A 10532-nucleotide genomic window follows, 5' to 3' on the forward strand; every position below is an offset into this window, starting at 1 on the left:
TCAATTCATTCTTGCCCCAAACCTATTTTTTTCACCTGTATATGGGCTCACATTATTTTAGAAAATTAGCAGACTTGACTCCAAATCCATTTTGGAAAGAGGTACTTTTCGCTTGGTCAGACTTGGTCGAACTTCTTATTGACGACATTGCAAGTCAACCTCTCTGGAATAACCCCCACATTAAAATGAATGACAAAGTGGTATGTTTTGGGGCTTGGAATTTACGAGGAATACGTTTTGTGAACGACATCCTAAAAATAGATGCTTCTTTTTTTTCATATTTTGAGTTTCAGCGGATATTTGACATACAAACAAATTTCCTCCAGTACTATGGTCTTTGTAATGCAATTCGGTCAGGTTTTAAAATGACTACACATGTAGCTCTTAGTAAGGCCTTAGAACCTATCATTCCCGAAGCCGTGCACCTTGTGGTGAAAACAAATGTTGGTTGTTCACATATTTATCAGTCTCTGCTAAAAAACAAAGTAAAAGAATGTAAAGCCCTTACAAAGTGGAAAAGTTTTTTAGATTTTCAAGATGTACTTTGGGGTTCGTACTGTCAAATTCCGTTTCAGTCAACAATAGATATCAACATGAGGTGGTTTCAAATCAAGATTTTAAATAGAATATTATATATGAAGGACAGTTTGTTAAGATTTGGTGTAGTGGCTGACAAGAAGTGTACTTTTTGTAGTAACAGTGATGAAACTATCATACATGTTTTTTGCTTTTGTAACTGTTCTAATGAAGTATGGTCGAAGTTAGAGTTCTGGATATTTCGTAATACGGGGGAAAGGATCAAACTTACAAATCAAAATAAATTGTTTTTGTTTGGATTTTGCGGTAGCAATAATAATGCACTCAACTGTGTTCTGATGGTTGTAAGACAAGAAATATTTTCAGCTAAATTACGAAATCAACTACCATCATTTGATATAATTTTATCAGCTGTAAAACGTTATTATGAAATGGAAAAATATATATATACCAAACAAATCTCAGAGAGAATAAATTGAAAAAGAAATGGTTTCACTTTAGAAAATGTTTTGAGAGTGTTTGAAATGTGCTATCATAAACATGATCATGTATTTTATTATTATGGAAATTATGTATGGAAATGATTTATTTAATTATTTGTAAATGATATATGGATATACTGAATATGATGGAACTTGTTTTGAAAATAAAGAACCCTGTGGAAGGGGATTTTTTTTTTTTTTTTTTTTTTTTTTAAAGAATTGCAATGTAGTCATGTTACCAGGGAACAAAGATAGAATATACAAAACATTTTTAACTAGAGAAAATAAATAGAACCCAAGTCACATTATTGTATTATTTCATCGTAAATATGTAAAAACTGTTAACACAATTGTACAGTAAACATATAGTGTATAGGTATAACTATCTTTAAAACATAAAAGAAAGTTTTCTCTCTTTTGGGGGGACCCGTACAGGTATGCACGTTTAAAAGCAGACAGCGTTGAAATGGAGTAAATTTGCCATCTCTTATTAGCAGGCACGGATCCAGGATTTCTTAGGGGAGGGGGCCCAACTTTTTTTTTTTTTTTTTGCTCCCGAAAATTTGAAAATCGCGCCGGTCGAAAAGTCGCTCAGTGGGGGGGGGGGGGGGGGGGGGGGGGGGGGGGGGGGGGGGGGTGGGGGGGTAGTGGGCAAAATTTTTTTTTTTTTGGTCCTCGAAATTTTTCAATTTGCACCCCCCCCCCCCTTGAGCGCCAGGGGGGGGGCCAACCCCCTAAAAAGGGTAAAAATCACATGAATTTACATGATTTTTTTTTTGTCAAAGGGGGGCGCCCGGCCCCCCCCCCCCCGGATCCGCCACTGCTTATTAGGGTTGTCGACGAAGTGTTCTTTGTCAAGGTGATGTCAAGTCTTAGTTTTCGCTTCCATCTGTACCCTCCGTCTCTTCTTCACTATCATCGTCATTCTCATTCTGATACTGGAATAAGCCCTCGAATTGTGAACCGTGTCTCGCTAATACTCTTTTCACGGCTTTCCGAAGATTCAAGCCATTTTCTACTTTTTCAGTGAGGTCAAACATAATTTCATGATTGATGTCAGCTCTTCCAGGTACACATTCTGCTGCAAGAAGTTGGAGTAAAGATCGAAAAAGCTGCGTTTGACAGCCCATGCATAGAACTTTCACGTGAGCCTTTCTTTAGCTTCTTCTTCATCCATACCATCGGAGATATATTTTTGATATTTTTTGTCCCTGAGGTCCTCGGTGTTTGTCATGGCCTGTTCTAACCATTCTTGATAAGCAGGGTTGTCCTCAGGTTCTTTCATGTCAGGTGTCTCTGACTTTGACGATTCATCCTCTCCTTCTCTTTCTGAATCACTTGTTTTAGATTCATCGCTAGATTCTACAACTCTTTGCTTTTTAGAGGGTGGTTCGGAGAAATCATCTTCACTAGCTTCTTCACCAGCGTTAGAATCTTCAGTCTCGTACCCATGATCTTTCATATCATGATGTACATTCTGTGCGTGCCTCTTCATGTCGAACTTGCGACTAGTCTTATCGCATAGTGAACAAGCGTAACGCTTGGACATATCGAAAGTGTTCGTGTTGACTCGTTGATGTTTAACTCGGATTTGATTCAAAGGAAATTGAATCTTTATAATTATAGTTTGTCATTTGATTTATTTTGTTATTTGATACGTAACGCCGTAGATAACGTCGTAAATCCGTAATGTAACGCCGTAAATCCGCAGTTTAGCGCCGTAACATTCCGTAACGCCGCAATGTAACGCCACAACGCCGTATCGTATTATACACAACGCATTTGACGGATCATTCAGCTTTATGCTTCATCACCAACTTTTCTAGAGCACCCACCCTCTATTTGTGGTCTAACATTCTATTATTAACTATTATTCATCTCAGCTTCATGATCAATCAACATCTTTTTTAGAACATCCAGTCTATTTCTCATAATTATGGCACACGCTTTTTTTTTTTTTTTTGCATCTCCCCTGTATACCCCTTCCTCCTTCTCCTCCGAGAAGAAAAAAAAAATTCGAGAATACTTATGTAACAGAGATTTAACGGTATTATATGTGAGTAGATATGTCTTTATTCCTGTTGCTATAAAGCACTTATAAAGTGACTTACTTCTTCTTCTTTTCCATTCTTTCCTTCAGCATGATCAGGTAGTTTAACCGTGCATGTAACCTATCGAGTTTACTTTGTTGAATGGTACAAATTAATTTGTACCTTTGAGATTCCCAAATATTGTCATACGTCCTTATTTGAACCACAAGTTCATTGTCCATAGTTTGTGTTATCACCATAAAGTCATCATTTTGAAGATGAAAAAGTTCACTAACTGGATCGCATTCTTCTTGCAATGAATTGCTTTCCTGTATAAACCGTGTAAGTTGTTCGTCCACGGATGTCGGATTTAAATCTCAAATAACGATGTTGTAAAGATCGCTCTCACTTGGAGATGATGAAAATTGGTCATGTGTGAAAAATCAACCAATGGTATATGACGAAGGCAAATTCCAGAGATTTGATATTTCACCTATTCCAAGTAGAACTACAAATAAACCAAATTATATTAGTTGTATAGGTAAGGACATAGGCAACACGAAAAAAAATAGTCTCCTGAATATAATTTAGATTGTCAATGGTTATGTTTTTTACCCGCATGCTTTTTTTTTCTTTCAAGTCGTTGCTAAGATTTTGTCTAAGGAATGAATGTGTTAGTAAAGAAAATAATACTAAGCTGAAATAACTGTTGAATATACTAAAACATAAAGATTCAGCCAATATTATTTTCAATCGATCATTGAGTAATATGTAAATATCTTTTGAAATTATGAACATAAAGACCTCGCTTGAGCAAAGGGAAAGAATTCAAAAGCTAGCGAATGTAGCTTCAGTCAATTACACACAAGTTCTTCCCTATTGGTTCATTTATTGTTTTAGTTTCCTAACATATTTTTGTCGTTGGTGATGGTATTCTGGTTTCTTTTTAGTTTCTTTTTTAAAGTCTTAATGTGTGATCACAATATTAGCAATCGTGTTTAAAACCCATGAATTATCTGAATAAATTCTTAGGACCCCACTTAAAATTTGACATTTTTATCTCTGACATAATATTTGCCTCTTAAATTTCAAAATCAAACCAAATACCCCACCCCCTACCCATAATCAGTTATATTAAAAGTCAAATACTATAGAACGTAGACAAAAATGAGAGGAAACATAATTTTGAATACACTTTTCTCCCGGGGATGGCGTATAGACCCTCATTTTGGTTATGAATAAATGAAAGGCGTGGAGTGGCTCTGCTCAAACGATCGCTAAAACACATCAATTGATTTTGTCAAAAACCCTTTTCAGTTCCTTATTCATATTAACCCTGTGTCCCAGCTTACTTACCAATTGCACTTGGACACGTTTGACTGCACTTTTGAGCACATATTGAAATATTTGTAACAGAATAATGTAATTACGTCAGGTTCCCGTGATTTTTCACTATCAAAAAATTACAAGCTCTAAACATATGGAATGATCAAACTCCGCCTGCATTATGACAACTTTGAAGAATTATCCGTTACAATAATTTCCCTTTCATTTAGCTGAGCTCATCATGGCATCGAAGACCATTACCGCCCTGCTCCTTCTCTTCGTTCTCATAGGCGCGGCGAGTGCCGCGGCTATAAACTCTGTGAATGAAGGTGACAACGCGTTAGGCGTGGCCATGGAGGCTCTCACAAGTGATGATGACATGGTGAATGAAGGTTGGCATTTCAGCATTGTTGATTAATCATATGTGCATGCAACCAGGCGCGGATCAAGGATTTCTTAGGGGGGGGGGCCAAATTTGAAATCAATTTGAAATTTAGTGTGCTGAAATTTGAAAATCATGCCAGCCGATATTTCATTCAGGGGTGGGGGGGGGGGGGGAGGGGGGTAGGGGGTAGTAGCACTAATTTTTATTTTTATTTTTTGCCCCGGATATTTGAAAATCGCCGCCCGCCGATATTTCGCCCCCCCCCCCCCCTTGAGCCAAAAAAAGGCTAAATTTCTGGTCACAATTTTTATTGACCAGGGGAGGGGCAAGGCCCCTTGCCCCCCCCCCCCCTTGATCCGCGCCTACATGTAACGATGATCTTGATTGGCTATTACCATTTTGCAATTGATTGCACACATTTTTGTCACGGGTCCCACATCTTACTACAGCCATCTTTAATCAATCATCTCCTTTTTGTCCCGTGATTTCACAACCGGTATAAAGATATCATGACATCAAAATCATTAATTAAATCAATATAGCATCCGTACAATAATTAGTCAGTGATAGGCATGATTAAAAACTATTGAACTGCCAAAGAGAATGTATGCATTTGCTGTAAGTTATGCTTCTTTTTTTTAAAGTAAAAACTGTGGAATGACACATCGATCTGTATCACATTTCGACTTTGTCTTCAAATATTTAAATTCAACAGATGATTGCAATGGCCTGTTTGGCTGCGGTGGGCTCCCAGGTGTTCCTGAAGAATGTAAGTATTAACACTCATGATGTTCTTGTATGACTTCAAGTAGGCGCGATAGCTCAGTCGGTAGAGCAGTGTCTCGTAATCCGGTGACCCGGGTTCGAAACCGAGGCGATGCGCTAGTGCTCTTTGGTTAGGCATTAATCCTCATTACAAGGTCCTTCGGAGAGGACCCAAGTCGGCCGTCTGGTTGCTTACTTACAATCATTTATTTATGCTTTCTTAGCAGTCAGGTAAAATAAATTCAAGTACTCACGCGCGAAAGAAATCAATAAACAACACATACATTTCATTTACAATGAGACGAAAGTTGTGTTGGTATATTATGAAGGTGTGAGTTTTTAGTGTGAATTTTATTGATGGAGTTATAATTTTGAAGCCATGTATACGGTTCTGTTATATTAGAGCGCCACAAATTTGCTAGATTTCTTTCGTGATTAGTTGATAAAGAAATATGAAGTAAGTTTGTATGATGTTCTGCTTTTTGTTTGTATTGAACAAGTGAGAGATGTAAACTAGTTTACATTCTAGGCCCCGGACATTATCTCGTGCGACAGCCATACACCGTGTAGACCGTGATGGTCGCTGTGGACCCTCTGATATTCGTACGTAATGTTGGTTGTGTTGGACTCTGTCAGGAATACAATGATGACTTGTATCCTTAAATTCACGTTCTTTCAAACAATAAATAATACCCTAAAAAGCAATCGAAAAGCATGGTCGGAACCACTAGTATAGCCATAGGGTGGGGTATGGAAGCAAGTGCCCCTGTGGCATGAATATCGCGGGATTTTAGTGCCCCGGGCAAGCAAATGCCCCCCCCCCCCCCCCCCTGCCAAAACTGACCCTTTATTCTATTCCTATTTCTGTTACTATAATTAGGAAAGTAATGCCTTCTGTTTTTTCGATCGTTAAAGCTTGATTTTTTTTCTTTCCTTATTCGCTCACTTCGTTCGCTCGAAGTGTAATCTATACCTGAAATGTTTCGCTAAAAAAAACGATCACAAATGTAAGTAGGCCTACTTCGAGACCTAATGATGAAGACTTCTTCAAACAAAAACAGACAAATAGTTATTTTAAATAATGTTATTAATGAATCACTACGATGTGAATAATGTCTCGAATAGAAATGACTATGGAGTGGAGACATGGTTGCCGTGACAACGATAACCAATATACATCGTCCTTATCTACAGGAACTTGGCATCTTGTATTGGAGATTCAAAAGCAAACACTTACACACGCACCTGGGACTAAATGGACTTAACTAAATCATCTGACATTGCAATTCAATTTCATTATTATTATTCTTGTCATGAATAGATGACAACTTGTTTGATTACATTTAGGTATATGGTATTGTTCAAAAAAATTTCTTATCTGTCATTGATATTGCCTAAGGGTATGACTATACAAATTCAAACCAATGTAAACGGTGTCACCATTATGCAGTTAAAAAAGGAAATAATATTTCCAATTAAAACAGAGAGAGATAAACTGTCATATGCGACTATACTGAAACCAAATATTTGTTTGTACATCTTATTGGAGGTATTTACCGTGGAGACATGATATTATTTTGACCCACAAAGGAAGGGTTATAAAGAGTCAATGCATCATACGTTCAGTGTTGGTCTGTTAACTGGGTCATGCCTTGATGGGTGGGGGCGTCTAAGTTCATCACATCTATCTATATTTGTGGGATAAAAGCTTATCTACGAATTTCATTTGTTAATGGCATTTATATGAGAAATATTATCCAGTGTCATGCATTACCTAATTCTCCCTAAATAAAATCAAGTACACTGTTGGTCATAATGGTTGGAATAATTATTTTTACCCCAGTTTAGGGAAGGATTTAAAAAAAGTTATTTATTTCTAATAGATCTAGATAATGGCATACATTCTCATATTTTATTGAATATTAATTGCGAGTGTTTGTTTTGCGTGACTGCTAAATCATATGTGTGCTACTATGCTAATCAGCTAGGGAACCTACGTCCTTAAGTCATAATGACAGTAATGAGGATTAATGCCTCACAAAAGGGCACTAATATATAGCTGATCGACACGATTTTTATCCTGGGGCTTCACAGTAACCAGGCCATTGCTTAGCCCTGAATCATGACTGTACGCAGTGTTTGCTAGGGTACGTGGCCCCTTCCACAAATCCCCAAAACGAAGAAAATGCAATAATTTTTTCAAAAATTCATTGCATTTCCCCCGGCCCCCAAAAGGGAAAAATTCCTCTGTATGGCCATGCTTGAACCATAATGCATGGCCCTACAGACGAATTTTTCCTGTTGGGGGCCGGGGAAAAAGCAATGAACTTTTGACAATTTATTGCATTTTCTTCGTTTTGGGGGATTTGTGGAGGGGCCACGTACCCTATCAAACACTACGTACAGTCATGATTCAGGGGCTAAGCAATGGCCTTGTTACTGTGAAGCCTCAGGATAAAAATCGTGTCGATCAGCTATATATTAGTGCCCTTTTGTGAGGCATTAATCCTCATTACTGTCAATTATGACTTAAGGACGTAGGTCCCTTAGCTGTTAGCATAGTAACAGATATGATTAAGCAGTCACGCAAAACAAACATTCGCAAATTAATATTCAATAAAATCTGAGAATCTATGCCATTATCTAGATCTATTAGAAATAAATAATTTTTAAAATCCTTCCCTAAACTGGGGTAAAATAAATATTCCACCATTATGACCAACAGTGTAATATTAGGTGATCACACAGCCTGTGCACAGTCTGCCCCGCGAACACACACACACAACAGCAGTCAGTTGGTAGAAATAGCAATTTTTTGTAAATTTATTTAAAAAAACTAAACAATATTTTTTAAATTTTGATTTCACATATATTTCAAGCATACCTGTAACTACAATTCTGTGTAGTTTCATTGTTATAGGCGTGTGGAAAAATGTTAAATTATTTAATTAGAATATTGTATTTGCAGCCATGTTGACATGGCCCGCTGACCGCCCATTGACTTGCACTTTTATTCTGAGTGGTGAAAATGCACCTCAATGTATAAAAACTCCCCTACAAAAAATGCAATATCCTTATATGTTTCACTCTTTGAATCAATTTGTTGTTTACACTCAAGGTAGCCACAATTGTACTGGGATCACCAAAATATTTTGTTACTCTGAAAGTCAGTTCCTGTGGAATGTTATTGCCTGTTGAATGGTTTCTCGGAAAATCGTCATAAATCCTCAAATCTGACATTTTTTTAAAAGAACAATATACTGTGATGTAGCTGAAAGTCTGCAATTTTATCGGTTTTCCTGAAAAAATTGTGAAACACATGAGGAAATAGCTGTGACGGTGATCCAAGTAATTTCCCATCGCCATATTTTATTGGCATTGCAAAATATTTTGGAATTAATGTGAATTGTATTTATTGTATTATTACCAACGCTCCTTCTCTCCCCTTTCCTTTTCTTCTCTGCAAGTCAGTCTTTTCTATTTGTATATGTTATTGTTGTTGTATCTAAGTTGAGGGCTGCGGGCACGTCAAGCTACTTTGCTTATTTCTGTAGCCCTCATGCATCTAATGTATGTTCATTATGCATTCAATATATTTGTTTAAATTCGTTTATTATCTGTAAAAATTATAACACTTAAAATATTGTATCAAACCATATTATGTTCATACAAATGTATGATGAAAAAAAGAAAGAAGATGCAGAAACCAAGAATCAATCAAATCAAATCAAAAATCAAATATTTGGTGTAAATATGATCTATAAATATATGATTTTAAAAATGCCACAAAATGAAGAGTTTGACTTTCCTAATTTGCATATGAGTGCGCGAAATATATATTAGCTGAAATGACCTAATTTGCATATTTGATGAATATTCATGATTTTTTTTTCTTCAAATAAAATATTTTCCATAACTAACTGATATACATAGGTAACACTGATGTATCACGTTCGATTTTGTTTGATTACATATGCGCATATTAATTGGGCGGACTTAGTTACTTTCACAACTTTTTCATATCTGCAGATTCGAAAAAATGGCAAAAATAACTTATTTTGTTGGCTTCTGTTCTCAAACGGTAATAGATATATGAATTTTCTTTTTTGTATTTTTTTACCACAAAGATGATATTTAAGTGTCTGATAATTTAATTTATTTTTTGTGTCCAAGAAAGTGTTAATTAAGTTGTCAACTTTGTCGAAATTTTCAATTTTTGCCAATTTGACAATTCTGGCAGGTTTTTCGGTAATTTTGCGATTTCAAGAAATTGGTATAAAATCACAACGCATTGACCGATTTCGATTCTGTTTTTTTTTGTTTTTTGAGCTTTCATAAAGCTTGATCATTTGCAATCATCAAATAACATGTGTTTATTGTACTTATTTTTGGTGTGATATACATAGTAATATGATATTAGCTGAAATGTCCCGTTTCTGTATGCATCGACATTGTTCCGTCTGATTCCTCTCTATCTTTCTCTCTCTTTAGATTAAACTTCATAGCTTTCTTTCTAACATTACCTCTCTTTTCTTTCTCCTTCCTTAAGGCTTCCTCACTTTCTCTTTCTCTCATGTTCGCCTATATTCTACAAATATTATACATGTTTATCGATTATCTACATTTTTATTTCCATTCTTCATCCATCCAGGAGGTCGAAGTAGATGGAGAGAGAAAGAGAGGAAGGAGAGAGAAAGAGAGAGAGAGAGATGAGAGAGAGAGAGAGAGAAACTTTAGATAGAAATATAATAATGTGGAAAAGGTGGAGAGGAAAAAATATGAGAGAGAGAGAGCGAGGAAAATACAGAGATCGGTTAAGAGAGGGAAGGTGGAAGCAGAAATATATGTAGAGAGGGAGAAAGAGAAGGGATGGAACGCTTTTTAAAGAAGAAAGAGGTTGAGAGACTGAGGGGAAATAGAGAAAGAGCAAGTGTGAGGGTGAGTGTCTGATTGAGAGTTGGGGGAGCAATGTATTGAACGGGGGAGATAGATCAAATAAATAGATCA

The 10532-nt window shown here is 36.5% G+C and overlaps 1 long non-coding RNA gene across 1 annotated transcript; it reads left to right on the forward strand.

Moving 5' to 3' along the window:
* The first annotated feature begins 4627 nt into the window (after window positions 1-4627).
* LOC105436931 lies at window positions 4628-6886 on the forward strand. Its single transcript, XR_970409.2, has 3 exons — window positions 4628-4767; window positions 5476-5529; window positions 6720-6886. It is a non-coding gene; the product is annotated as an uncharacterized LOC105436931 (long non-coding RNA).
* Window positions 6887-10532: the final 3646 nt, after the last annotated feature.

Source organism: Strongylocentrotus purpuratus, unplaced genomic scaffold (genome assembly GCF_000002235.5).
Source record: "Strongylocentrotus purpuratus isolate Spur 01 unplaced genomic scaffold, Spur_5.0 spur5_scaffold_9, whole genome shotgun sequence".
Lineage (NCBI taxonomy): Eukaryota > Metazoa > Echinodermata > Echinoidea > Camarodonta > Strongylocentrotidae > Strongylocentrotus > Strongylocentrotus purpuratus.